Source organism: Dromiciops gliroides, chromosome 2 (assembly GCF_019393635.1).
Source record: "Dromiciops gliroides isolate mDroGli1 chromosome 2, mDroGli1.pri, whole genome shotgun sequence".
Classification (NCBI taxonomy): Eukaryota; Metazoa; Chordata; class Mammalia; order Microbiotheria; family Microbiotheriidae; genus Dromiciops; species Dromiciops gliroides.
The window spans coordinates 542,223,182-542,249,167 of NC_057862.1; the positions used below are offsets into that span (position 1 = coordinate 542,223,182).

Below are 25,986 nucleotides of genomic sequence, written 5' to 3' on the forward strand. Positions count from 1 at the left end.
AAATAATCCCTACTTTCAAAGAGTTTACATCTAGGTGACTGGGATAGATAGAAACATTTACACAGATAAACAAATATAAGATCATTTTAGAAGGGTAAGAACATTATTAACTGGGGGGGGGGGGCAAAGGCTTGCCTAAAGAAGCCTTGAATTGAGCCTTGAAGGAAGCTAAGTATTTTAAGAGACAAAAAGATTGGATTCTATTATTACAGAGTAAGGAAGGGGAGGGAATAAACATTTGTAGATAGCATCTACTATGTGCCAGGCACTGTGCTAAGTGCTTTACAAATATTGTCTCATTTGTACTTCACACCAACCCTGGGAGGTAGGGACTGGGATTATACCTACTTTATAGTTGAGGAAACTGAGTCAAATCGAGGTTAAATGACTTGCCCATGGTCACACAGATAAGAAGTATCTGAGGTCTGATTTGAACTCAGATCTTCCTGCCTCTGGGTCCAGTGCTCTATCCACTGTGCCACCTAACTGCCCCATGAAATGGGCTTATTTTCAGTGGGAAAATAAAGGGACGTGGGAGCTCTTGACAAAATAAGGATAGATAGGACGGATGGAGGGTAGAGTGAGGTGTAGGTGTAGCTCTCTGTGTGATGTCAGGTAAATAACTTTCCAATTCTGGGCCTCAGTTTCCTTATCTATGAAATGAGGGAGTTGGATTAAACCATTTCTGAGGTCTCTAGCATGTCTGGTACTCTATAAGTCTAAGGTCTACCTTTTGCTGCCTTTCATATTGAAACCAAATGCACAGAGGCAAAAAAGAAAAAAAAAGTCAATCTCTTATCTACTGAATACTAACAAACTCACTGAGCTGCAGTTTCTTCAAAATGAGGATAAGAATATGTGTACTACCTACCTCATGGGGTTGTTGTAAGGAAAACACTTAAAAATACCACAGATATTGGGGGCAGCTAGGTGGCGCAGTGGATAAATCACCGGCCCTGGATTCAGGAGGACCTGAGTTCAAATTCGGCCTCAGACACTTGATACTTACTAGCTGTGTGACCCTGGGCAAATCACTTAACCCTCATTGCCCTGCCCCACCAAGAAACACAAAACAAAACCATAACAACAACAACAAAACATACCACAGCTATGTCAGCTATTATTAACCACTATTGGTACTTATTAGCTACTGATCCTTTTCAGGTCAGATGCTCAATTTAGAAATGGCATTTTAACTTTTATTGAAGCAAAATCAAAAAGATATTACAATGTTTATGCTTTGTATTAATTGTAGAATAAATGGGTGTTGTGTTTTCTGCTTATTAAAACATATTGTATATGTTTGTGCTTTTAAAAAAAGAAATGGCATTTTAATGAGAGTGCTAATAATGTGTTTTTTTAAAGGAAGAAATGTTTATTTCCTCTTTATAACAGGATCTTTTGAAAATTTGTGTTTATTTTTTGGATTCAGCAAAAACTGCACCTATGTTTAAGTTAGCCAGTGGGGGAAGAAATATTCTACAGATGGGGAGCAAAGAAGGACAGAATGAGCCAGCAGGCCTCCATCGAGTAGCTGGGGCAATTTCCTAGGATGCCAGGTCACTCACAGTTTCCAGGGGCTCAGCACAAAGCAGTTCCCTTCCTTCTTCATCCTGTGCTTCCTACGTGACATCATTATAAAGGGTAGATTATCCCTTGAGCCCAAGGCCAAGTGCCCATTTGCCCTCAGGGGTAGCCTGACTCAGTGGCAGACCTCACAGTAACTACTCAGTCATGCTAGAGAACAGTTCAGCATCCTTCAGGGCCTACTCTGGACACTGAGGCCTCTTTTCTCCAGATGTGCCCAGAGGTGGTGTCCCAGAAGCCAATAGCTAGGCCTGAGCATACTCTCTGTGTAGCTACAGATCATATATTAATGAATCCATCTATCCTAGAAATTGAAGGAGCCTGAGGCCAAATCCATGGCCTTTTGTGAGAGGCAGAGCCAAAGTCATCATGAAATGTATAGTTGGGATTCAGAAATATTTTCAAACACATTTGTCCCTTCATCCAGTCCCTGAAGAGCTGAGCTTTATAGGCCTTTGTGAGAAGGGAAGAATTGAGCTTACTAGCCCAAATTAGTCACATATTTACTAGTCTCTTTTCCAAGGTGCTCAAGGCCCTTTATTATAGGTATGATCACTTCTCGAAATACATCTGAGGCAGAGAGGATGCAGGAATAATTCTATATATTTGATGCAGGGGGAAACTGAGGCACTGAGAGGGGATGGGATTTATTCCAAGCCTAACAGACATAAGGATGTATAGAATTCCTAACTCCTGACTTCTAGCATCAAAGGATATGGAGTTAGGAGGGCATATGGGAGGCTGTTTACACCTACCCTATCATATCATAGATGGGGAAACTGAGGCCTATAGAGAAGTGACACAGATAATAGGTAGCAGAGTCAGGATTTGAACCCAGATTTATTACTTTCCCCCCAATACCATGCTTCCTCCAACTATCAGAAATATATTTTTAAAACCCTTGGAAATTTGGGAAAATTGAGCTATTTCTTAGCTCCTTTTGGTCCTCAAGGACAAGAGCTTAGAAGGACAGATCGATTGTTTCCCCACCTAGTCTGGTTCCCCTGTGTCATATTTCTTTCTTTCTTTCTTTTTGCAGGGCAATAAGGGTTAAATGACTTGCCCAGGGTCACACAGTTAGTAAGTATCAAGTTTCTGAGTCTGGATTTGAACTCAGATCCTCCTGAATCCAGGGCAGGTCCTTTATCCACTGTGCCACCTAGCTGCCCCTGTCATATTTCTTGATGTCTAATTTTTTTTCTATCTCAACCAGCTTCTGACTGAAGACTCCTAAATCAGTCTCAGGTAGTAGATAAGAACAACCTCTATTACCTACCCAGAGAAGAATGGGGAATGATGGTGGTGGCAAGGGGGATTTGGTGCAAAAGTATGGTCCCCAAGGGACAGCCTGGGTGTCAATGTGGGACTTGGGCCAGATAAGGCAGGGATAACCTTCTCCCCACCACAGAGAACCAGAATTTGGGCTACCATAGACTAATAAGATCTGCCTTCAGAGGTAGGCAGGTGGCCAGTGTTGAGAAAAGGCCTTTTGGAGAACCTGTGTGACAGTTGGTCGTTGGTGAGGCCGTTCTGAGCATTCTACAAAGATTCTCTATATCCATGTAATTGGGTTGGGGAGAGAGGGGAGAGTAATTGTGTCAGGCTCCTGACATGAAATATTAGGAAAAGAAGAATGGATGGGTTTTCTAAGCATTTTCCTTCTTAAGTGCCCAGGTTAAGATCTTCCTTCTGCTCAAGGGATCTGGAGGGAGGGGACAAGACAGAAAAAGAGGGAGAGACCCAGAAAAAGATGCAGAAGAAGAAATGCTTAGAGGAAGAGACTCAAGAGAGACAGAAATAGATGGAGGAACACAGAGATAGAAAAGAGACCAGAAGCAGACAGGAAAGAATTGAACTTTGCTTGCCCTGAAGGTGGTGAAAAATATTTTTGTTCACTGGCGACATAGAGTCAGAGAATTAAGACAACCAGGCTCAAGTCACAGACCCTTAAGTCATCATTGCTGGAGCAATCACTCACTTTCAATCTCATAAAACCCCACAGACTTTTCTCTTCCTCAAGCAACTGAGGCTGAAACAGGTCTCCTTACTCTTAATGCTTAGGATCTGCCCCACTCCCCACCAAACCCCAAATAACCACCCTGAGATTTAGACCTTCTTTTTAGGCAGTTGGAACACACAAAACTCACTGAGATTTAGCTAATGGGTGAGGGGGATGTTCTACAGAGGGGAAAACTGAAAAGCAAAGCTTCCTTAAAGGGCAACCAGACTTTGTTGTTGAGCTGATGAATTGAGGGGAAGAAGGGGGAGAGGCAAGGAGAAGTACAGAGGGATCCTCAGCTTCTTCTCCTCATTTCCAGAGTCAGTGGTCATGGACAGGGTACTTCTAGCTCCCTCTGTGTGGGATGGACTATTTCCCTCAGAAGTCCTTTCTGCTCGTAGGCAAGTTCCCTCAGGGCCAGAGAGCAGGAATGGCCCTTGGGCCAAGCAGTACCTGTGGACACAGATCTTGTCCCAAATACCCTAGCCCCTCATTCCATTTGGTGGTTTGGCTGGTGGCCTCAGGCCTTGGTGCAAAGGGTCTGATCCTGGGATCCCATTGGGCAAGACAGCCCATTTCATGATAATACCATTTGCCAGGCTAGTGTAGAGAACCTCCAGGTAGGCAAAGGCCAAAGGCCTAGCACATCGCCTTTCCTAACCTGTAAAGTAATGCGGTATTTAAGCATCTTCGGGGATGACCCTCCAGCTTGTCTTGTGTAAGCAGCCTTTGTTCTTCTCTGAGTTTTCCAGGTCCCCTGGATTGGAAACATTTGTTTCACTCTTTGTCCCTGTCTCTGCACAAAACATCTCCACTATCTTTTGACTCACAAGGCCCCTTGTTCACAGTTTCCTTGACTAATAATTTAGTTAGCTGCCTGATCTCCTATTCCAGGCAGTCCCACTTTGTTTCTCTTTTGGATAAACCAGTTAGCTATGAGCACAAAGGGTTATCATAGAGAAGTTATGTTATCTATTCAAAGAACAGGATTTGCCTGAGAAAAAGAGAGAGAGGGAGACTGAATTATACCTAGTCAGATCCTTGGCCAATAAGCAAACTGACTTTGTTAGGTCTTTTTAAAGTGCTTCTAGAAAAATCCCCAATAAAATTCATACAGTATTGCTCATACAGTATGCCTTTACATTTATACTTCTTAGCTTTCCTTCCCAAGCCTGCAGAACTCTCCCACCCCCTGGTCTTGGGGGCTTATGATATACTCCTATGGGTGAGAATAATCCTCTATGGATTTTGTACTCATTTCCCCCCATATAAGCACATAAGAGATACCACGGGTGATATCATTTGGCCTCTCACCCTCCCCAAGATGATGCAAATGAAGGTGTGTGCTACAGATGGGGAAACTGAAGCTTATAGAGATGTGACATGGCTTCCTTATTAGGGTGAGAGGCGGGCTTATAACCTCTTTCCATCTAACAAACCCAGCCTGGACTGCTTAAAAAAAAGGAATGAAATTGTGTGCAAGAGGTTTAGAAACTAGCCCTCACATAAACAATGCAGTTTGTGGGGGATGGGGAAAGAAAGGAGGTAAGAAGATGGGAGGTAAAGAATTATGGGAAATCAACCTAGAATCTGGGAGAGTCAGAACCCAAATATTCTACCTTCTTTAAGGAGTCCAAGAGCTATGAAAGTCATGGACAATGACTATCTGGTGCCTTTCTATCAAACCCATGGGAATAGACAGGCCAGGTTAAATCCAAAGCTGACCAAAGGGAGTATCCATTGGGATGCCAACAATCAGCAACTGGTGAATCCAGTGTGGATGAATCCCAAGGAGACACATTGGGAAGGAAAAGGGATCCCCCTTCCAAGGCTTGTATCTAAGCACAGATTTCTCTAAATAACGAGTTGGTATACACAGGCTATCATGCTTCCCCACCCCACTCCTTTGTCCCGAAAGGGACAAGCTTCCTCAGTCTTTTATTTTATTTATTTTTTTGGCAGGGCAATGAGGGTTAAGTGACTTGCCCAGGATCACACAGCTAGTAAGTGTCAAGTATCTGAGGTAGGATTTGAACTCAGGTCCTCCTGAATCCTGGGCCAATGCTTTATCCAATATACCACCTAGCTGCCCCTTCCTCAGTCCTTTATAACAATTATGGGATCTAGAGGGAGTTTCACAAAAGAACCAGACAGTCCAGAAAAGTGAAAATTGGCCTTTATTATGACACATTTTAACTCACACAGGGGAACGCCCAAGGCCAAAAATGAAACACTTTGACACCTTGGGGGAATGTGTGTGTGTGGTACCTGGAGTATAGAGCAAGAGCCACAAAAGAAAAATATAAGCAGTGTAGTTGCTAGAACCTAGGATGTGACTTTAGGCCACACCAGAAAGAGGAAGAGGATCAGCAATGGTGCCTTGAAAAGGCCACACTTGGACTCAGCACCATCTATCTTCAATGCGCTCTCTTTTGCTCCTAGCCAATGTGTTGGACAGCCTGGGAAATGTTACTTCTGCCAAGAGGGCAGCTCCCAAGGCCCAGGTCTTAAAAGGAGGGAGCAGGCTCTTGATCAGAGCATCTGGTTGGTTTTTCATCTCTGATGTCACAAGCAAGTAAACACTAGATGCACTCCCCAGAGAATAAAATGGGGCATATAAGCACAGAATATGGAAGTTTCCAGAAAATAGACAGGAAGAGAGGGCACATCCAGAGCAGAGGCAGCCTGCTGCAAGTGAGCCTTATGCGTCTCAGGCCCACGAGATCTTCCTTTTGTGGATGGCCACACAAGAATTCAGGGATTCCAGAACACATGCCATTCCTTCTCTACTGATTGTCTTAAAAGGTGTTTAGTGGAATCCCAGTGATAGATGGTCCATCCCAACATAATGGTATGAAGGTTTCCTGCAGGTTCTCAAGTTCAGCCTTCCAAACAGTAACCCTCTGAACTGACTGTCATGGAAGAATGAGATGCCACAGGGCACACAGGCTTTGTCTGCATGTGGGAGGCTTTCCTACGATACTGCAGCCTGGGGTTGCCATGAATGGCTTAAGCAAGGGACAGGTGGCTGATTGCTCTCGTACTTCTCAGATGTTTAGGGGAGCCAGGGCTTATCAGAAAGGAAGGCTGGAGCATTTGGGATCAAATGGGCCTATGGATGGTGATAAATGAAGCTTGTAGGGAGTGTAGGACAGAGGCCAGTTGTAGCTAGGAGATGCAGTCCAGTTAGGGGGTTTGGTCCTGGCTCTGCTCCCCTTAGGTAATCATTGTGGTGCATAGGGGTGTTCACACATGTCTGTCTCCATACAGAGTCAAGGCCTATGCTGCTCTATGGTGCTAATAGGACGCACCGGAACCGGAGTGATCAGTGCTGAAGACTGTGGTCAAATCCTGATTTCTTGTCCCTAGATGCGGGCATCAAGACTGTCTAATGAGGTCGTCATTAAAAATGAGGTCCTCTACTTGGTCTCAATACAGGCCATCTCCAAATATAAGCTGAATGCTTAAAATCAAATCCCTTTGAAAGAGACAAAAGGACATGTAGGTATACACTGAAGAATAATATGTTCTAGGCCGTGCTTAGTTTTAATACAAGCCAGATTTGGGAGGAAAGTGTGGCAACATAGATGACATTCCCACCAGGGCACACTGGAAAAAGGGTGGCCTTATGCTCCCCCCCCACCCCGGCCCTGCTTATTGGCTCTCACTTTCACAAGGTTTAGAAAGGTAGGAATGACATCCAGGGGCGGTTGTGCTGACTATCTCCAGAGGGTCACATGGGAATAAGGGTTGCCATGAGGATGAAGTGACCCCTGCCGCTTTCTTCCAGGATATTGCACCCCCTCCCAGGTTCTGGTGTCTGCTCTGTGAGAAAACTTGATTGTCCTGGGCTGATTTCTCTACCCATCACTCTTTCATCCAACTTGGCTCCCTCTGGACTCTGCTATGAAAGAGCAGCACACCTGATGTTCTAGAACCAAAGGAACTCTTCTTATCCCAATGTACTGAAACCCATGTTTGTACCTGTGCATATCCAGTAGGCATGTACACTGAAGTAGTCACTTTCCTGTCCCAGAACAGGATCCATGATAACTCAAGAACAAGTGTACACAGAGGTATATCCACACGTGCATATCTACATTAAAAACATTCCTAAACATGGAACTGAAACATCTTTTTAAAAAATAAGATATTTATGTGCCAGTGGGCAGTGCCAAGTTTTTGAAAAAAACATGCACAGTTTTTGGTGTCATGGTACAGTGATTTCAGCTACTTTTCCCAAATCTAAGCCAGGCCTTTTCTGGTTTGGTAAAATTACTTATTTCAATACTTCAAGGATCTGTGATTTCGTCAGCATGGGTAGTCCCTCCCCCAATCCAGAAAATTTAGTAGATGGTCTACAAGAGCTCCGGGGGCCAAAAGAAAAGTCATTACCCCATGGCCAAACTTGGTAATGAGCTTCCTCAAACCTAGTCACCTAGTCTTTGGACATAAGACACATAACCCATCGCCAGGCCCGTACTTGAAGCCTTTCTAGCTTGGTAGAAACTGTCAGTGCTAGCATTCCACTGGCATGGCCTTTGAGAATCCTGGGTCACCTCGACAGCACAATGAGGCATCAGAACAATTTAATGGAGGATCTGTGAAATCAGACTTTTAAGAAGTGGTTAGATGCCTCTTCCACTTCTTGGGTAATTTTAATATAGCCCTTGATTTCAGGGAACAAAAATATTCCTTAAATCTAACTCTTCAGGGTTTATTGATCTTATCTGAACCACCAGTGGTAACTACAGAAAGGATACAAGGACACATGCACTAATCAGTTCCCTGAGAGGCAAAATACATCCAGATGGATCTGAGTGGCAACAGTGGTTAGAAGTAGCAGTGTTTTACACTACTCTGAAACTTCATTTTTCAAAAGCATTAGCATAGGGTAAACAGCCCTAGCAAACCTTTTTAAGATGCTTATGATATATCTTGCTCACAGAACACAAAGGGATTGGTAGTGTCCCTTTCATGTCACAGGAGCCACACTCATGGATTGCTCAATAAGTTTCTGTCTACCTGACCCCTCCCTCCTGCAGGGCGTGGGGGAGGATGCCTGGTTTGGTCAGGTTGTATCTTTCCATACCTTGAATGATACTAGGCAGCCACTGAGGTTCTTTCTAAGAATGTTGCACTGGCTTTATTTGTTTGTTTTTTACTAAAGCTCTCTGTGCCCACAGACACAAGACCATAGACTTGCATAGTCTTAGCAAAGTCCCAAACAAAGGCATTGAAAAAATATGCTTGAACCTTTAGTAGAATCATTGCCTTGTGGGGAGGGCACCCCAGAAAGGATTCCCACCAGGAGGAAGAGTTCAAAGCTGTTGCCTAGTCTGTTCATTGCTGCCCAAATCTCTTTAGGAGTTCTCTTCAGTTTCTGACTGACTGGAAGAACTCCACCACATCTATATTGCACAGATGGAAGGAGGGATCCATACAATAAGTCACCTCATCAGAGAAGAGACAAATGGTGCTCAGAGTCACCAATACTTTTCTGGGTCGGGAACACAAATGGGAATCTTTACCCAGGGCTGGTTTAGGAGTATAGGCCAGTCCCCAAATTCATGGAACCAGTGACAAACTGAATGGGCATCTCCCTGGTCAGGAGACGCCATCAAATGTTGGTACTAAAGGTGTCAAACCCCATCATATTCTTGTATTAGAGATTATTCTTCCTTTATGGACGTCCCTTTCGGGGACACAGCAATCCTTGGGCATTGTGGATCATGGGATGCAGATCTCATCATGCTATTGGGCCCGCCATTTCCCGTTGGCTAATGTAAGGTATGATTATCGGTCATCCTATATACCTCAATATGGCGATGACTGGGCTGGTTCCTCACCCTGAGGCATCTGGAGGAGGACCCAGCATCCACTTCAATAGTCAGGGTGACCATATAACAATACCTAGGACTAGACTTTTCTACTTCCCATATCCCAGAAGAGTAAGATGGGGAACCTTTGACTCATTAGGTTGTTTTGTAATTCCTAGATAAACTCCAGGGGGCAGACTTGGGCGATTTGGCATTGTCTGTCCTGATCTTCTTGTGGGAGGCACTTTGTCAGGTCCTTATCCCAGTCCCATCATTAGGGCTTCCCATTCCTTTGGTTCTTCTCACCATACCTCTGCTGAACTTTCATGAGCGATCTGTTGTCTCTGCACAAACAAGGCAGCTCTAGTGTTGTCCTCCTCTACTTAGAGGAACATACCCAAATCAGTCTCAATGCACTTGCAAACTTGTGCTTAGACTATCAGAGAAGGCCCTCTCCCTTTGCATGGCCTGTTTTGTTGGCTGGGGATCAGTCTGGCTAAGTTGGGATGGCCATGAGGGCAACAACTGGCCAGGAAGCCTAACCTTCCTACCCCAAGTGACCACATCCCACTGTACTCTTTCTTTCTTTTTCTTTTCTTTTCTTTCTTTCTCTTCCTTTTTCCTTTCCTTTCCTTTCCTTTCCTTATTTTTGAAGTCTGAACTTAAATAGCACATGCATTGCATCATTTTTAAGCTATTGGGTGTGACCCAATAACTATTAGTTGTCTTCATGGTTCCAAACATAGAACCCCTAATGGGTTGTAGTGGGGTTAGGGTATTAAAGCAAAAATTTTCAGAGCTGCAAACCAAACAATCCTATTCCTTATCTGGGTTATTAAAGAGAAACTTCAAGTGGGCCCAGACTTAAATGGGGTATTGTTTGGGAGGATTTTCCCCCCTCTCACCCAAATGGAATATTCCCTAAATCTTGTAGAATCACTCTCATCTCTTCTTCATAGTTGGGGGGGGGAAGGTGGGGTCCAGTGACTCCTCCCAGGGTGGCCTACTCATAATGTGGAGGCAGTGCCTAGCTGGGGAAGGGTCTCTCCATCCTGTGCCTATTTGCTCCCTTAGTCTTCTAAATCATATTCTTCTTGTTAGGCGATTGAACTCCTACTCCATCATTTCCCACAGCAGACAGGGATTTCTAAGAGTCTTATTTAAGAGTCTCTTTTTTGTTTGAGGAAGGGCAAAGGCCCTGGATCTAGCATTCTTTAGATTGCTTCCACCCAACCTTCAGCTGACTCCTCATCCATTCTCTTTTATCGTGTGTAAAAACACTGTGAAGTCATGAGGAGCCCGCCTATGTTCTTCTGGGTTTAGGTCCAGGAATTACAGATCTGGCAGAGTTTTGCTTGATCTAGTTTCCCATATTTGTTTTTTTTCTGGGTAAAGTCTGAGTCAGGATTTGCACCTCACTGTCAAATGTCTATATAAGGTCCCCAGGCATTGGGGGCAGCTAGGTGGCGCAGTGGATAAAGCACCTGCCCTGGATCCAGGAGGACCTGAGTTCAAATCCGACCTCAGATGCTTGACACTTACTAGCTAAGTGATCTTGGACAAGCGATTTAACCTTCATTGCCCTGAAAAAAAAAAAAAAAGATCCCCAGGCATAATAGATGGGCCTGTGGTCCACCATGTGAAGAACTCTTCCTTTGAAGGGAGGAAATCAATGGGTAACTCAGCAGAGATATGGTGAGAAGAACCAAAGGGATGGTTATCCCTAATGGTAGGGGGGTTTTCACGAGGCTGCTTCTCCAATCATTCCCTCTACTCCTATGCATCTACATGGGATGAGTCAGGAGTCAGATGTGCTACTCAGAGTCAATGTTATTATAACTTCAGTATCTTATTCACTTCCTTTCAATGTTTTCTACTTCTATCTCCCGCTATCTTCCAACTCATCCTCCTGCAGCAAGTGTGAACATTCTCCCTTGTACTTAGGCTAATCTTTCTTTTGCATCCATATCATCATGTCCCAACTGTAGCTGCCCTTAATAAGGGCAGCTTCTACATCACTTATTTTCTGAACTATTTCATATTTTCACATTATTTTACTATTGGGGCATCAAATGTAAAAGTCTGTCAAGAGTCACCTCCCTTCTTTTAATCTTCTTTTTCTAATTTAGTCTCTTAATTGAGTATGACTTCAACTTTTCTTGCCTTCAATGCCTTGGGGTTTATTTCTCTCCATGTTTCTAATTCCTTCTAGTTATGATGCTTTGGCTTACATTTTATTTTATTCTTCTTTTAATGTTTTTTCCCTCCCTCCATACCGTCAACCCTCCCCAAGGTTGCAAGCAATCAGTCTAGGTTATACATGTGCAATTATGTAAAACATTACCATATTAGTCATTTTACATAAAAAGACTCAAGTAAAAAAAAGAGCACAAAATAGCATGCTTCAGTCTGTGTTCAATCAATATCAGTTCTTTCTCTGGAGGTGGAGAGTATGTTGGCTTATATTTTAAACTATATCTGCACATGACTTAAATGAGTTTACTCAATTCATTCAACAATCATTTAAGCTTTCCCACTTCCTTAAACTGTATTAGAGAGAATGACTCAAAGACAGTACAATCACTCATGATAGGTGCTTATGTACCTATCCTCGAAATGATGGTAAGCTATCTAGCAACATTAGTACTTTTTAAGAAATACTCCCTCATGACTATTTTATAAAAGTTAAAATGTAAACTATGATTTTGGCTATGATAAAGAAAAAAGTAAAATTTACTTATTATTTCTTGCTTTAAATAAAACCACTATAGAACAGTTTTTAAATTGCAGAAGTTGTTGCTTTCCAACGGGAATTGGCCAGGGCGGGAGCAGGGAAGAACTGGTGGAGGTGGGGGAAAGCAAGAGTAGGGGGAGGAATGGTGGCTAGAAAAGAAAGGGGAGTTGTCAACACCCTGGCTAGGGGCAGCTGCTCAGTTGGAAGAAGTAAGTGAGCTGAATCACTGCTAACAATCAGTCACCACATTTCCTCCTTTTGATGTGTCATGTATTGTCATCTATTGGGAATAGAGTTCATTCATTTTGTTCCTGTACTTGTTGCTGTTATCTATGGAGCCCCATAGATGCCATAGACACCACTCTTTCTCTTCCTCCTTCGGTATGTAGTTCAGTCTTCTCCAATCCAAACCTTTTCCTCTTCATACAAACTCATCAACTTCCAAGATATCATCTCTAATCCACCTCAACCACAAACAAGAGTGCTTGCCCCCTTAACCACCTTATCCTCCACCCAAATGAATTTACCCCAGGCATACAAATTTGCTTATGACCCTGACACTTTCTGTAGAGCCTTTGGGCAGCTTTGGTTCCTTGTAGAATGACTCAGAACCAAGTGAAACATCAGGATTGAGGAAGGGTGTGGTTGCATTTTATGTAAGAACCAGGTGCCTTCCCTGTCAACATTTCTTTTTCTCTTCTGCTATATCAACCCTTTGGTAGACAGCCAAGGAAAGCTGTATGTTGTATCTGTTTTCCTCCCCGCCCCCAACCCCTGGGCATCTCCTATGCTGTGGCTATGACTCCCCAATAGCTAGGAGGTGCCCTTTTGTAAGTAAGAGATTTTATGTCAATATGGACTCCTTGAGATAGCCTGAGGCTGATTTTCTAATGTGGCAAGTGTCTGAGATTCTGCCCCATCAATCTTAGGAGATCGAGAGCCTCAGACATAATACCAAGAATCTTGGTCATTCAGGACTCTATTCCCAATAGACTACAATACATGACACATCAGAGATGAGTAAAATGTTTATGTCCTCTAGTCTGCAATAAGAAACTAAATGTGTACTTTAAACATCAGCCATGGGGAGAGGAGCAGAGTTGAAGGAGAGTGGATCAAGTGAGAACCAATTGATTCCAATTGTTTCTGCAATGCTGATGTGAGAGTTGGTTTGGCATCCCCTACTGGAGAGATGCTGTGGGGAGGTTCCACCATGAGGAGAAAGCATGTGATTTAGAGGCCATGTGACTTTAGCATCTGGAAGTTACATCTATAGAACCACCTGTGGGACTTGTCAATCAAAGCTACCAGCCAATTAGCTTGGAGCTGTGCGTGTATGGATGGCCTGTTTCCTGTTGGAGAGGAGGCTTCTGGGAGGAGGAAGAAAGCATTGTGTCCTTTTTGTTCCTGACCTTGCTATGGCAGGTCAGATGATGGGTTCTCTTAGAAATAGTTAGATTTTTACCTTTCTCTCTGATCGTTAGATCCTAATGCTCTTTAATAAATACTTAAAAGTCTAAACTCTTGCTAAAACTTCTAATTTACTGAAGACCACTCATTAGATTTTTTTAGACAGTATAGCTAGAATTTTAGCCACATCACAGCAACCTAGCATTCAAATGGTGACCACAAAGTATTCACTATTTCCCTTATATTAAGTCCTCCAAAATAATACACTCTAAAGAAAAGCAAATTTGTTACCTCAGTTTTCTTCTTTCTCTCAGGACACCATAGCATCTAAGACTAAAAATATTAATTGCTATTTTAAGAGAGAAAGAGAAAAAAAGGAAAATCCCTCGAGGATGCAGGGATGGGAACTACTTTTTTATTTAAAAAATTATTTTCCATATTATTTTCCAGTTACATTTAGAGATAGTTTTCAACATTTGTTTTTATAAGATTTCTAGTTTCAAATTTTTCTCCCTCCCTCCCCGTCCTCTCCCCTCCCCAAGACAGCAATCAATCTGATATAGGTCACATATGTAAATCACATTAAACATATTTCTGCATTAGTCATGTTATGAGAGAAGAATCAGAGCAAAAAGGAAAAACCTCAAAAAAGAAAAATGACATTGGGGGCAGCTAGGTGGCGCAGTGGATAAAGCACCTGGATTCAGGAGTACCTGAGTTCAAATCCGTCCTCAGACACTTGACACGTACTAGCTGTGTGACCCTGGGCAAGTCACTTAACCCCCATTGCCCCGCAAAAAAAAAAAAAAAAGAAAGAAAGAAAGAAAAGAAAAAAAAGACAACAAAAAACAATAGAAATAGTATGGGTTGATCTGCATCTAGATTCCATAGTTCTTTTTTTCCTGGATTTGGAGAGCATTTTCCATCATGAGTCCTTTGGAACTATCTTGGACCATTGTATTGCTGAGAAGAATCAAGTCTATCACAGTTGATCAACACACAATATTGTTGATACTGTGTATAATGTTCTCCTGGTTCTTCTCATCTCACTCAGCATCAGTTCATGAAAGTCCTTCCAGGTTTCTCTGAAATCTGCCTGCTCATCATTTCGTATAGCACAATAATATTCCATTACATTCTTAAACCACAACTTGCTCAGCCACCCCTCAATTTCTAATTCCTTGACACCACAAAAAGAACAGCTATAAATACTTTTGCACATGTGGGTCCTTTTCCCTTTTTTTTGATCTCTTTGGAAAAAAGACCTAATAGTGGTATTGCTGGGTCAAAGGGTGTGCACAACTTTATATCCCTTTGGGCATAGTTCCAAACTGCTCTCCAGAATGGTTGGATCAGTTCACAGCTCCACCAACAATGCGTTAGTGTTCCAATTTTTCCACAGCTTCTCCAACATTTATTACTTTCCTTTTTTGTCATATTAGCCAATCTGATAGGTGTCAGGTGGTGCCTCAGAGTTATTTTAATTTGCATTTCTCTAATCAATAATGATTTAGAGCATTTTTTCATATGGCAATATATAGCTTTGATTTCTTCATCAGAAAACTGCCTGTTCACATCCTTTGACCATTTCTCAACTGGGGAATGACTTGGATTCTTATAAATCTGATTTAGTTAGATGGGAACTACTTTTGCTCCAACAAATGTAGTTAGACAGAAAAAGGAGGGAAAAATCGAACATTATGTTTTGGAAGAGTGGCCATGAAAAGAAAACTAGAGCTTTACCTACTTTCTGTGATGAATAAAATAATTATGAGACACAAAACTCTGGGTAAATTATAATCATGTTTATCAATCACCACCAGAAAGAGATGGACAAAGATGACTCTTTAACCTCTCATAGTTCAAAAAGAAAAAAGATACCATGTGGCTACTTCAGGTTTTTATGCTTTTTGGGCAAGAGGAGGTACATTGAGCAGCAATCAAGTTAAAGTGTAGCTGCTTCTTTTCCTTTTCTTCAGTGGTGGGTAAACCTTAATGCAGGCAGGGCATGTCCTGCTTTACCAGAGTGAAGTAATTATATCAAAGCCAAAAAGCTGTTCTTAAGTTAGTACAGTTCAATGGTTAGAGACTTAAAAATATTTTTTTTCTTGGAAACTTTTACACTTTACAAATAATTCCTGATTTTAAACTATTCTACCATGAAAGATTTCAAGAGTATTAGTATATAACAGATCAACAACTGTAAGATAAATACAGGTTATTGCTTCTGATCTCCTGAAGTTGCCTACACCCATTTCCCCAGTCCCCTTTACCCTTCCTCCACTGGCTTCACCCATGCCCCTACAGTCATCTTTGACCATTCCCTGGCTTCCATTACTGGAAGTTCCCAGTGGGGGTAGGGTGATGAGAATGCATGCAGTAACATGTCATGAAAAAGCTTGGATCCCAGTTTATATTAATACCCCTCCTTCCCCAACTCCCTGAATCACCTGCCCCCCTCAGACCTGATAATATCCCTTTAGAAATCTGGGTACAAATTGACACTGGCATCTGGGACATAGGGATCCTAGGACATACAAAACATGTGGATCCGGTCATGATCCAGCTCAAACAGTCCTCCCCTTATCCAAATAAAAAAACAATACCCCCTTACCCAGGCTGCTAGGGAGGGACTACAGCCTTTCATTGAGAAATTCCTAGCCTATGTGCTCTTGATTTACTGTAATTCCCTCAACCTTCCAGTTCAAAAGCCAAACGGGTCTTGGAGGATGGTGCAGGACTTCAGAGCTGAAAACGAGAATGTGGTCCCCTTCACTCTATTGTCCCTCATCCATGTACTATAATTACCCAGATTTCAGGGAATTCTTTTTGGTTCTCTGCAATTGACCTTAATGATGCCCTTTTTTGCATTCCCCTGAAGGAGGAGTGCAGGTTACTTTTCAAATTTGAATCGACTTTCCCCTTCAATCCCCTACCTCAGCAATTAATTTGGACTGTGCATCCCCAGGGGTTCAGAAATAGCCCCCACTTGTTTGGGAATGCCCTTAGCAAAGACCTTCGAGAACTATCCCTAAGAGAGTTCTATCATTCCATATGTAGATGATATCGTCATTTGTAGTCCATTCCACTCCTCATGTCTCACTGATATTATACATACCCTAAATTTCTTAGGGGAACAAGGTTATAAGGTCTTAACAAAAAAAGTCAAGCTTATATCCCAGTCTGTTAATTTACCTCAGACATATACCAACTCCCACCTCCCGCTCTCTAACCCCTGTTGGAAAGCAGAACTTAATTGCCCTTATGGGGGCCCTAGAGTTGGCTAAGGACAGGTCAGCTAACATCTCTATTGATTCCAAATATGCTATCCATGTTCTTCATGCTCCTGGTACCATCTGGAAAGGACAAGGACTGTTAACCTCCAAGAACTCTCCCATCAAAAATGGGTCAGAAATCATGCACCTTCTTGAGGCAGTACTCTCCCTTATGTGATATACTGTCAGGGACACCAAATGGGAGACTCCTCTATTTCTCAGGGAAACTGGAAAGCAGACCTTGCCAAGAAAGCTGCAGCCAGAGGATGCCATGCCCTCGCTTTGATCCCTCTCCATCCCTCCATTCCCCCAGGAATCTCACCTTATACATAAGAGGAAGTAAGCTCTGCTACAGGCCAAGGTTTTACTCTTGAAACCACTGGTTGGTATAGATCCCCCAGCTTCTCTTTCAAGGCAATTTGGTCTGGAAGTCAGCCTCAGACCACCCATTTAGGAAGAGAGTCATTAATTACCCTAATTAAAACCCTGCTTACTGAGAAGGGCATTACCAAAACTGTGGAGGAAGTTTGTTACCACTGTTCCCTATGTGCCCAGACCAATACAGGTAGAGTGTTAAAACCTCTCACTATCCCTTTTATAGGCTATATTGAACAGGATACTATATTAACTAGTCTTACCTTGGACATAGAGAGACTTCTGAATGAAACAGCAGCTGGCCTACAAGATTTACAAGAATCCTTTGATACTCTAGCCAATGTAGTATCAGAATACAGAACAACTTTAGACTATCTTCTTGCAGCTAAAGGTGGGGTATGTATGGTCCAGAATACATCTTGTTGTGTATATATTAACAATTCAAAGACAGTTGAGACCTGAGTACAGAATCTCCATGATATCTCTCATTGGATGGACACTTGTGAACAGCTCTTCACTCCTAACTCAGGTTCCTGGGGTTCTTGGCTCCTTTCTTGGTTGACCCCCTTTATTCCAATAGTGATATTAGTCCTTGTCCTTTTGATTTTCTGGCACTTGCCTTTTTAACCTCTTGGTAAAGTTTGTCTCAAGCAGACTCAAGGCTTTCAACCTAATGGCAGCAATTACTCCTTCTTGTATACCTCTTCACCACCTGGACCAGGCTCTTAAAGACTTCTACTTAGCACCCAGTGATCTAGGGACAGCTCTACAACCATGCTTAGCCTGAAGCAGTTACAGGAGAAGGACCTTTGCCCCCTTTTCCCTTAGATATTAGAGAAAGGGGGGAATGTTATGGGCCTGAGCTACCTCAGAGGTTTTCTGGGAATTTTTTTTTCCCTTGAGACACCTAAAAGAAGTAAGGGAGATAAACAACACCTGTTTGGGGACTGAGATGACCACCCTTCATTCTACTCTCCACCACCTCTTGAGGCTATAATCCTATCAGGTGTGGCTGCTGCCATGATTGGCACAAGGGAACAGAGATAACTCCGGAAATCAGAACAATTGCCCCTCACCAGACTGCTTCCAACCCACCCACCAATAAGGGACATTTTCACCCTCACTCAGGTGATCACCCCATCTACACCCTATAAAAGAGTTGCCCTCAGTCTGGTGTGGGAGGAAAAGTTCTAAACTTTCCTTTGGGCCAGATTCTGTTGTACTGAATAAAAACAACACCACCCTAACATCTACTTGCTTGAAAAGACAACAAAATCAATAAACCTCTAGCAAAAAATAATCAAATTACATAAGAGAGACATAAAGTTTGAGCTAACTTTCATTATCTGACCTGGTTATTGGCAAAGTACATTTAAAATTCTGTTACGGCCAATTTTGTAGGAAATTTTTAGTAGAAAAAAGGATTTCTACAAGTGACCTGAGCTGGAAAAGAACTGCTCTGGGACCATACCCAAACCACAGGATTACATTAGCTGTTTCCAGCAGAACAGACAAAGACAAGGTCTATGAAATACATAATTCTATTGCTATTTACTTTTTCCCATAGTGATCTTTATCTGTTAAGGTCTGCTTATCAAATGGGATTTCCACCTTTAATTTTGTCAAAATGTTATCAAAGGGGATTTTGTCAAAGAGCTGTCCATCTTTCCCCTTTCCCCTCACATTATTTCTCCATATAAGTGCCATGGTTAGAAACACACGATGAAGTGTTTGTCATATCAGTTAGTGATTCACTGAGGAGGCTATAACTCTCAATAGAATCAAATGGGGGAATGAGAGAAATTATTATTATTAATAAGTAACCAATGATTTAGGTTCCTAAAATCCTAATTTTTAAAAGTTCAGTCTCTTGAAGGACAATGCTTATAATGAAAATGGACTAACTTTCTTATTCAGATCCCACTCAAGTGGTAGCCATTGTGTTCTGCTGAGGCTTGGGTGGGGCTGGGGGTGGTTGTCTTTTCTCCAAGGGTGACATAATGCCTCTCTAAGCCCTTCATCAAATACCAACTCTTAGAAGAGTATATAAACTGTGAGCTCACTGCCATGACTGTATTTCAGTTTTATTAGTTGGTTTTATTGATAAAATTGTTGGCCGGGGCAGCTAGGTGGCGCAGTGGATAAAGCACTGGCCCTGGATTCAGGAGGACCTGAGTTCAAATCCAGCCTCAGACACTTGACACTTACTAGCTGTGTGACTCTGGGCAAGTCACTTAACCCTCATTGCCCTGAAGAAAAAAAAAGATAAATATGTTGGCCTTTTAAATAAAATGATTAGATTACCCACAAAAATCAAATTACATACATAAAAGATATTTGTGGTAAATTCACATCAGAGGATAAATGATTAAAACATCTATATACAATCATATGCAATAAATTTAAGAATTGAAGAGATGTGATTACATGATCAGTAGTTAGCACAGCTCTACTAGTAGTTACTTCAGTAAACATTTATTGATTGTTTTATTACATGCAAAAATATAGAATACTCAAATTAACAAAACAAGAAGTAAAAAAAATCACAAAAAAGCCAAACCAAAGAAGGCAAAATTGAACAAGTTTTATAGGAATATCAAAGAAGGGAGGGAAAACCCTGGTTCAGATGGATCTACAGATAAACTATGTCAAATGGATGAAGAGGAAGTTAAAACCCATATGTTACCAAAAATATTTGAAATAAGAATACTATCAATTTCCTTTTATGTGACAAATATTGTCTTAATACCTAAACTGTGGAGGGATAAAGCAGAGAAAGAAAACTAGCTCAATCTCTTAATTGAATATTATTGCTAATAATTTACAATTCTCATAAGAATGGTTTGTTTAAACATTGTAGAGAAATGAATATTAATTCAAAAATTTTAAATGAATTTTTGGACATCTTTTGTTTTTGTAAAACAAAAGATTTGGTTTTGCCTAGATTTCCCCTAAATACCTCATTTTCTCCTGTTTCAGAAAGCCATTTCTTATAAGATATACTTTAAAAAAAAGAAAAGAAAAATAGGAAGAAGAGAAAAATTCACCAAAACCAATCAACATATTTGAAAAGCTGACATTACATACAAAATTCCATACCTTTTGGGACCCCTTGCTCCACAAAGTGGGTGTGTGTGTGTGGGGGGTAATCTCATATTTCTTCTTTGAAGATTACTTCTGTATAATTTCATAACATTAATTTTCAATAGTTTTGTGTTGGTTCTGTCCATTTACACTGTTGTAGTCACTGTGTATGCATCTTTCCTTTTTCTGCTTACTTCACTTTGCATAACTCTATATAAATCTTTCCATAGGGCAAAATTTTCAAATAAAATTCCAACAGAGACTTTAGCAATATATTTTTTAAATTACTCATGTTTATAACTAAGTTGGATTTATTCCAGGGTTGCTAAGATGCTTCAACATCAGGGAAGCCATCAACATAATTAATTTTATTAAAAACAAATCAAAACCACATAATTATATAGAGAAAAAATATTTGCCAAAAGGAATTCATTTGTTAAAAACCTAAAATGCATAGGCATAGAAGGGTACTTTTAATATGCTAAAAGTACATATATATGTATACACACATATATATACATACACACATACATATGCATACATACACACACACACACACATATATATATATTTTTAAAAGCTGGCATTATTTCCAATAGTCATGAGAAGTGTTCTTGAGAATTACAAAGGTAAAGCAAGGATGAGACTTTCACCTCATAAAGTTCTATAAGAATTCTTATTGAAATAGCAGTAAGAGAAAAAGAAAAGGCATGCACATTCACAAAAAGGAGACAAAATTATCCCTACATGGAAAACAATACTATGGTTTACTTAGGAAACCTTAGATAATTACAAAAAACAAACAAATTGAGATAAATAGCTTCAGTAAATTTTCAAGACACAACATCAACATTTTACATAACAATAAATCAAACCTGGAAGAGATGATAGGAAGAGACATCTTATTTAAAAGAACTATATAATGAATAAAATATCTGGAAGGTGATTTATTAAGAAAACTAAAAACATGATTACAAAACAATTTTTATAAAAATAGAAGATTTATATAGAGAGATATTAACTGTTTGTGGTTGGACCACTCCAATATAATAAAAATCATGATATATCTACTTTACAGATTTAGTACTATATAACTATTACATGGTTATCTTACAGAGCTAGGCAAAATAATAAAATTATTTTGGAGGAGCAAATGACTAGAATTTTATGGGGAAATAAAAAATAGGAATGAAGGGAGAATAACATTTCCAGATTTCAAAGTACATAATAAAGTAGAAATTACCAAAAATGTTTGGTATTGGTTAAAAATAGAAAAGTAGATCAGTGGAACATATTACATAAACAAGAATCAGAAACAACCAAACTTAATTAGCCCTATGTTTAATAAACTCAAGATAGCAAGCTAGTTGACTCCCTATTTGAGAAAATGTGCTAGAAAAAAAAAAGGCAATTCATTTGGTAACAGACAGATTTAGTCTATCAACTTTCAACAAATTCCATGCAAAGTTCCAAATAGATATATAGCCTACACCATACAACATTTCATTAAATAGGGGGAAATGGAAGTAGGTAGTTATCTCATTGATGCCTTTGCAAAAATTCTTAAGCAAGCAAAGGGATCAAAGAGATAAAAGAAAAAATAGATAATTTTGAGTACATGATATTGAAACTATTTTTTTGTAATAAACATTTTCATTTATAATTTTGGGTTCCAATTTTTATCCCTCCCCTTCTTCCCCTTCTCCTTCCCTGAGGCAGTAAGCAATCAGATATGGGTTATACATGTGTGATTATGTAAAACATTACCATATTTGTCATTTTGTACAAGAAAACTTGACTAAAAGAAAAAAATGAAAGTGAAAAATTGCATGCTTCAGTCTGTGTTCCATCAATATCAGTTCTTTCTTTGGAGGTGGATAGTATGTTTCATCAATAGTCCTTTGGGATTGTCTTGGATCATTGTATTTTTGAGAATAGTTAAGTCATTTACAGTTCTTCATCAAACAATATTGCTATCTCTGTGCACAATGTTCTCCTAGTTCTGCTTACTTCATTATACATTATTTCATACATGTCTCTCTAGGTCTTTTCTGAAGTCATCCTGTTTGCTATTTTTTATAGCACAATAATATTCTATCACCATCATGTACCACAGTTTGTTTAGCCATTCCCCAATTGATGGGCATTCCTTTGATTATTGAAAATATTTTTGAAGAAAACAATGCCACTAGGACCAGAAGGTAAAATGTTAATTTTTTCTCTCCCTCTCACCTCCTCTTGTCTATTGGGAAAAACAAACAAAAAAACCCACCTTGTAACAAATATGCACAGTCAAATGAAACAAATCACAGCACTTGCCATGTTAAAAAATTATGACTCAGGGGCAGCTAGGTAGTGCAGTGGATAGAGCACTGGCCCTGGATTCAGAAGGACCTGAGTTCAAATCTGGTCTCAGACCCTTGACACTTCCTAGCTGTGTGACCCTGGGCAAGTCACTTAACCCCAATTGCCACACACACACACACACACACACACACACACACACACACACACACACACACAAAATATGACTCATTCTGTACCTTTAGTCTATCACCTCTCTATCAGGAGATGCATAATAAGTTTCATCATGGTTCCTATGGAATCATGGTTAGTGATTTTACTGATCAGAGTTTTTAAGCTTGTCAAAGATGTTCTTTCTGTTTGAACAAACAGAAGGACTCCCAGAGCCCTGAGTATTGCCCACAGTAACCTCCATGGGTGCTTTATTAACTTTTTGCCTTAATTTGAGCCTATTCTCCACAGGGACAGAGTGTGTATAGAGGAGAGAATGTCCCCCCTGTTCAGGGGGATATTTTGTACCTTCTACTTTGTTAAAACTTCTCAATTAATATCAGTTGAGAAGGTTAATATCAATTAACTAGTTAATATTAGGAGAAACACAGAAGATGAGAGCTTATAAGTGATACCCTTTTAAGGCTACTTGATAGAACCCAGAAGGGATAAGTATTCAACTGCCCTTTGGGGATCTGGGTATAAGCAATAAGCATTGAGATAGCAACCCCTAGGTCTACTCAAAAGAGAGAAAAAGGAAAGAGCTAAACAAACTCATTTTCTAGTACTTCTGGATCCAAACTGATCCTCTGTCAAGGGACTTCTGGGACTTGGAGGAATTGTCAACTCTTAATGGACATTTTGTGGTTTTATCCAGATTTGGATGCTAGTTATTCTACTATCTTACTGATTCTATGCTAAGAATAAAAAGCTATCTTATCTAGTATCCAAGTATGTCTATCTACTTCTGTGCAGAGATGATGCCATTATGTCATGGTCTTGTGATGAGGGCTCATGGAAATAAACATATTTCAAATAAATCAAAAAGGAGGTGGGTCATAGGGGGCAGGTAGAAATTATATTTTGGAAGATCCAGAAACCCATTCACCCCACCCTTTGACAATGAGTCAGTATCACCCTACTGAGGGAGGTGGAGACTTAGGGATACTCTCTGGAAATCAGAGAACAGGAACTTGGGCATTTTACCCAGAAGATTATGTGCAAATTTGCCAGGGTGAGCAAAGGACTCAGTGCTATCAGTGCCACAGGATGGGCCAATAAGAAAACATGGGAGACTTGTAGAAACTGATAGAAAAAAGAAGCAAAACCCAGAAAACAACATATACACTGAATCCAATAGTTTCAATGAAAAGAGCCATAAAATAAATGAAGAATACTATTTATAACAACCAATCTTGGTCCTGGAAAAAAGATGATGTACCTCCCTCTCTCCCTTGCAGAAGTAGAAGACTATAGGTATGGGATATTACATAAGTTGTCAGGTGTTTTATTTAACTTTTTTTTATAAGTGAAGGTTCAGTGAGGGTGGGAAGGATATATCTGGAAATGGCTGTGATGTAAAGACCAAAGGAATCGATAAAGCTTTTTTCTAATCAGTGAAAAGATATCATCAAAGAAATAGATGACCAGAAAAGGAAACGAGCAGGTCATAGAGGTAGAGAGAAAGATAACAGTTAGTTGCCTGATATCTGGGCACTGACTAATTGTCAAGAGACCAGAAAAAAGCCTCTAGCCTCTGGTGAAAGACTGATTGCAGGATGAGATAGTGTAGTGGGTTGTGATCTGAAATACTGGGAGGGAGTACCCATAGCATTGAAATCACAGATCCACGACATATATAATAAGAAGGGAAGGGGGAAGGAGCCAAGATGGCAAAATGGAAGGAAGCAATGCAGCTCAGCTCCAGTCCACTACTGCTCCAAACAGATCCAGGAAATGCACTAGACTGAATCCTCATGGAGAAATCCAGTCACAGTGAGTTTTCATGCCTAGGTTGGCATAGGGAGACAGACAGGTCTGCAGACACTGGGAACAGGGTAAAATATGCAGTCCATTGTCCAGCTTCTTGCTAGGCACTAGGACCAAAGGAGGCCCTAGACCCATACTGGGCACCAAGGCCCATGCTGGGCACTGCAAATAGGTGGGAACTGACAGCTTTGTTGCCCATTACCCAATTATAGGTCCCAGATCCAAGACAGAGTGAGAAGGAGGTGGTGACATTCCCTTCCCAGGAAGTTCAAAAGCCAGCAGCAGTACTGGTGTGCTTCAGACCCCAAGCACAGAGTAGGATCTCACTTCGAGCATCTAGCCCAGCCTACAGAAAAATAACCAAGGCAGGAATCCCAGAGCAACGGGAATCTATGGTTCTGCCACTCTGAACCAATAAAACTTTCTAGCTGAGTGATAAGAGCAGAGTCTAGCAGCAGTCTGTGCTTACATAGACCCGATAAAGCCAAGTCAGGAATTATCAGAGGTCATACTAAGAGGGCAGCAATCAGACTTTGCCCTAGATCAGACTTTTTTGGGAGCACTGAAAACTTTTGAGTCCCCAGTCTTGCCTGGAATAACACAACACTCAAAGAAAGCAGCAACAGGTGAACTGATCCAACCATTCTGGAGAGCAATTTGGAATTATGCCCAAAGGGCAATAAAGCTGTGCATACCCTTTGACCCAGCAATACCACTTTTGGGTCTTTTTCCCAAAGAAATCATGGAAAGGGGAAAGGGACCCACATGTACAAAAATATTTATAGCTGCTCTTTATGTGGTGGCAAGGAATTGGAAGTTGAGGGGGTGCCCATCAATTGGGGAATGGCTGGACAAGTTGTGGTATATGAATACAATGGAATACTATTGTGCTGTGAGAAATGATGAGCAGGAGGAGTTCAGAGAAACCTGGAGGGTCTTGCATGAGCTTATGATGAGTGAGATGAGCAGAACCAGAAGAACATTGTACACAGTATCATCAACATTGAGTGTTGACCTACTGTGATGGACTATATTCTTCTCACCAATGCAGTGGTACAGAAGAGTTCCAGAGAACTCATGATAGAAGAGGATCTCCAAATCCAAGAAAAAAAAAAAGAACTGCAGAGTATAGATGCTGAATGAACCATACTATTTCTTTTGTTTTTGATGCTGTTGTTTTTTTCTATTTTGAGGTTTTTCATCATTGCTCTGATTTTTTCTCTTATAACATGACTAATGCAGAAATTTGTTTAATGTTATTATGTGTATATATATATAGATATAACCTATATCAGATTACCTGCTGTCTAGGGGAGGGGGGAGGGAGGGGAGGGAGGGAGAAAAATCTGAAATTGTAAAGCTTGTATAAACAAAAGTTGAGAACTATCTTTACATGTAACAGAAAAAATAAAATACTTT

General features: G+C 40.7%; 1 protein-coding gene across 4 annotated transcripts in view; it reads right to left on the bottom strand.

The window, feature by feature from the left end:
* PEBP4 (phosphatidylethanolamine binding protein 4) overlaps positions 1 to 25,986 on the bottom strand; it is a 390,774-nt gene that overhangs the window by 283,498 nt on the left and 81,290 nt on the right. The window lies entirely within an intron of this gene.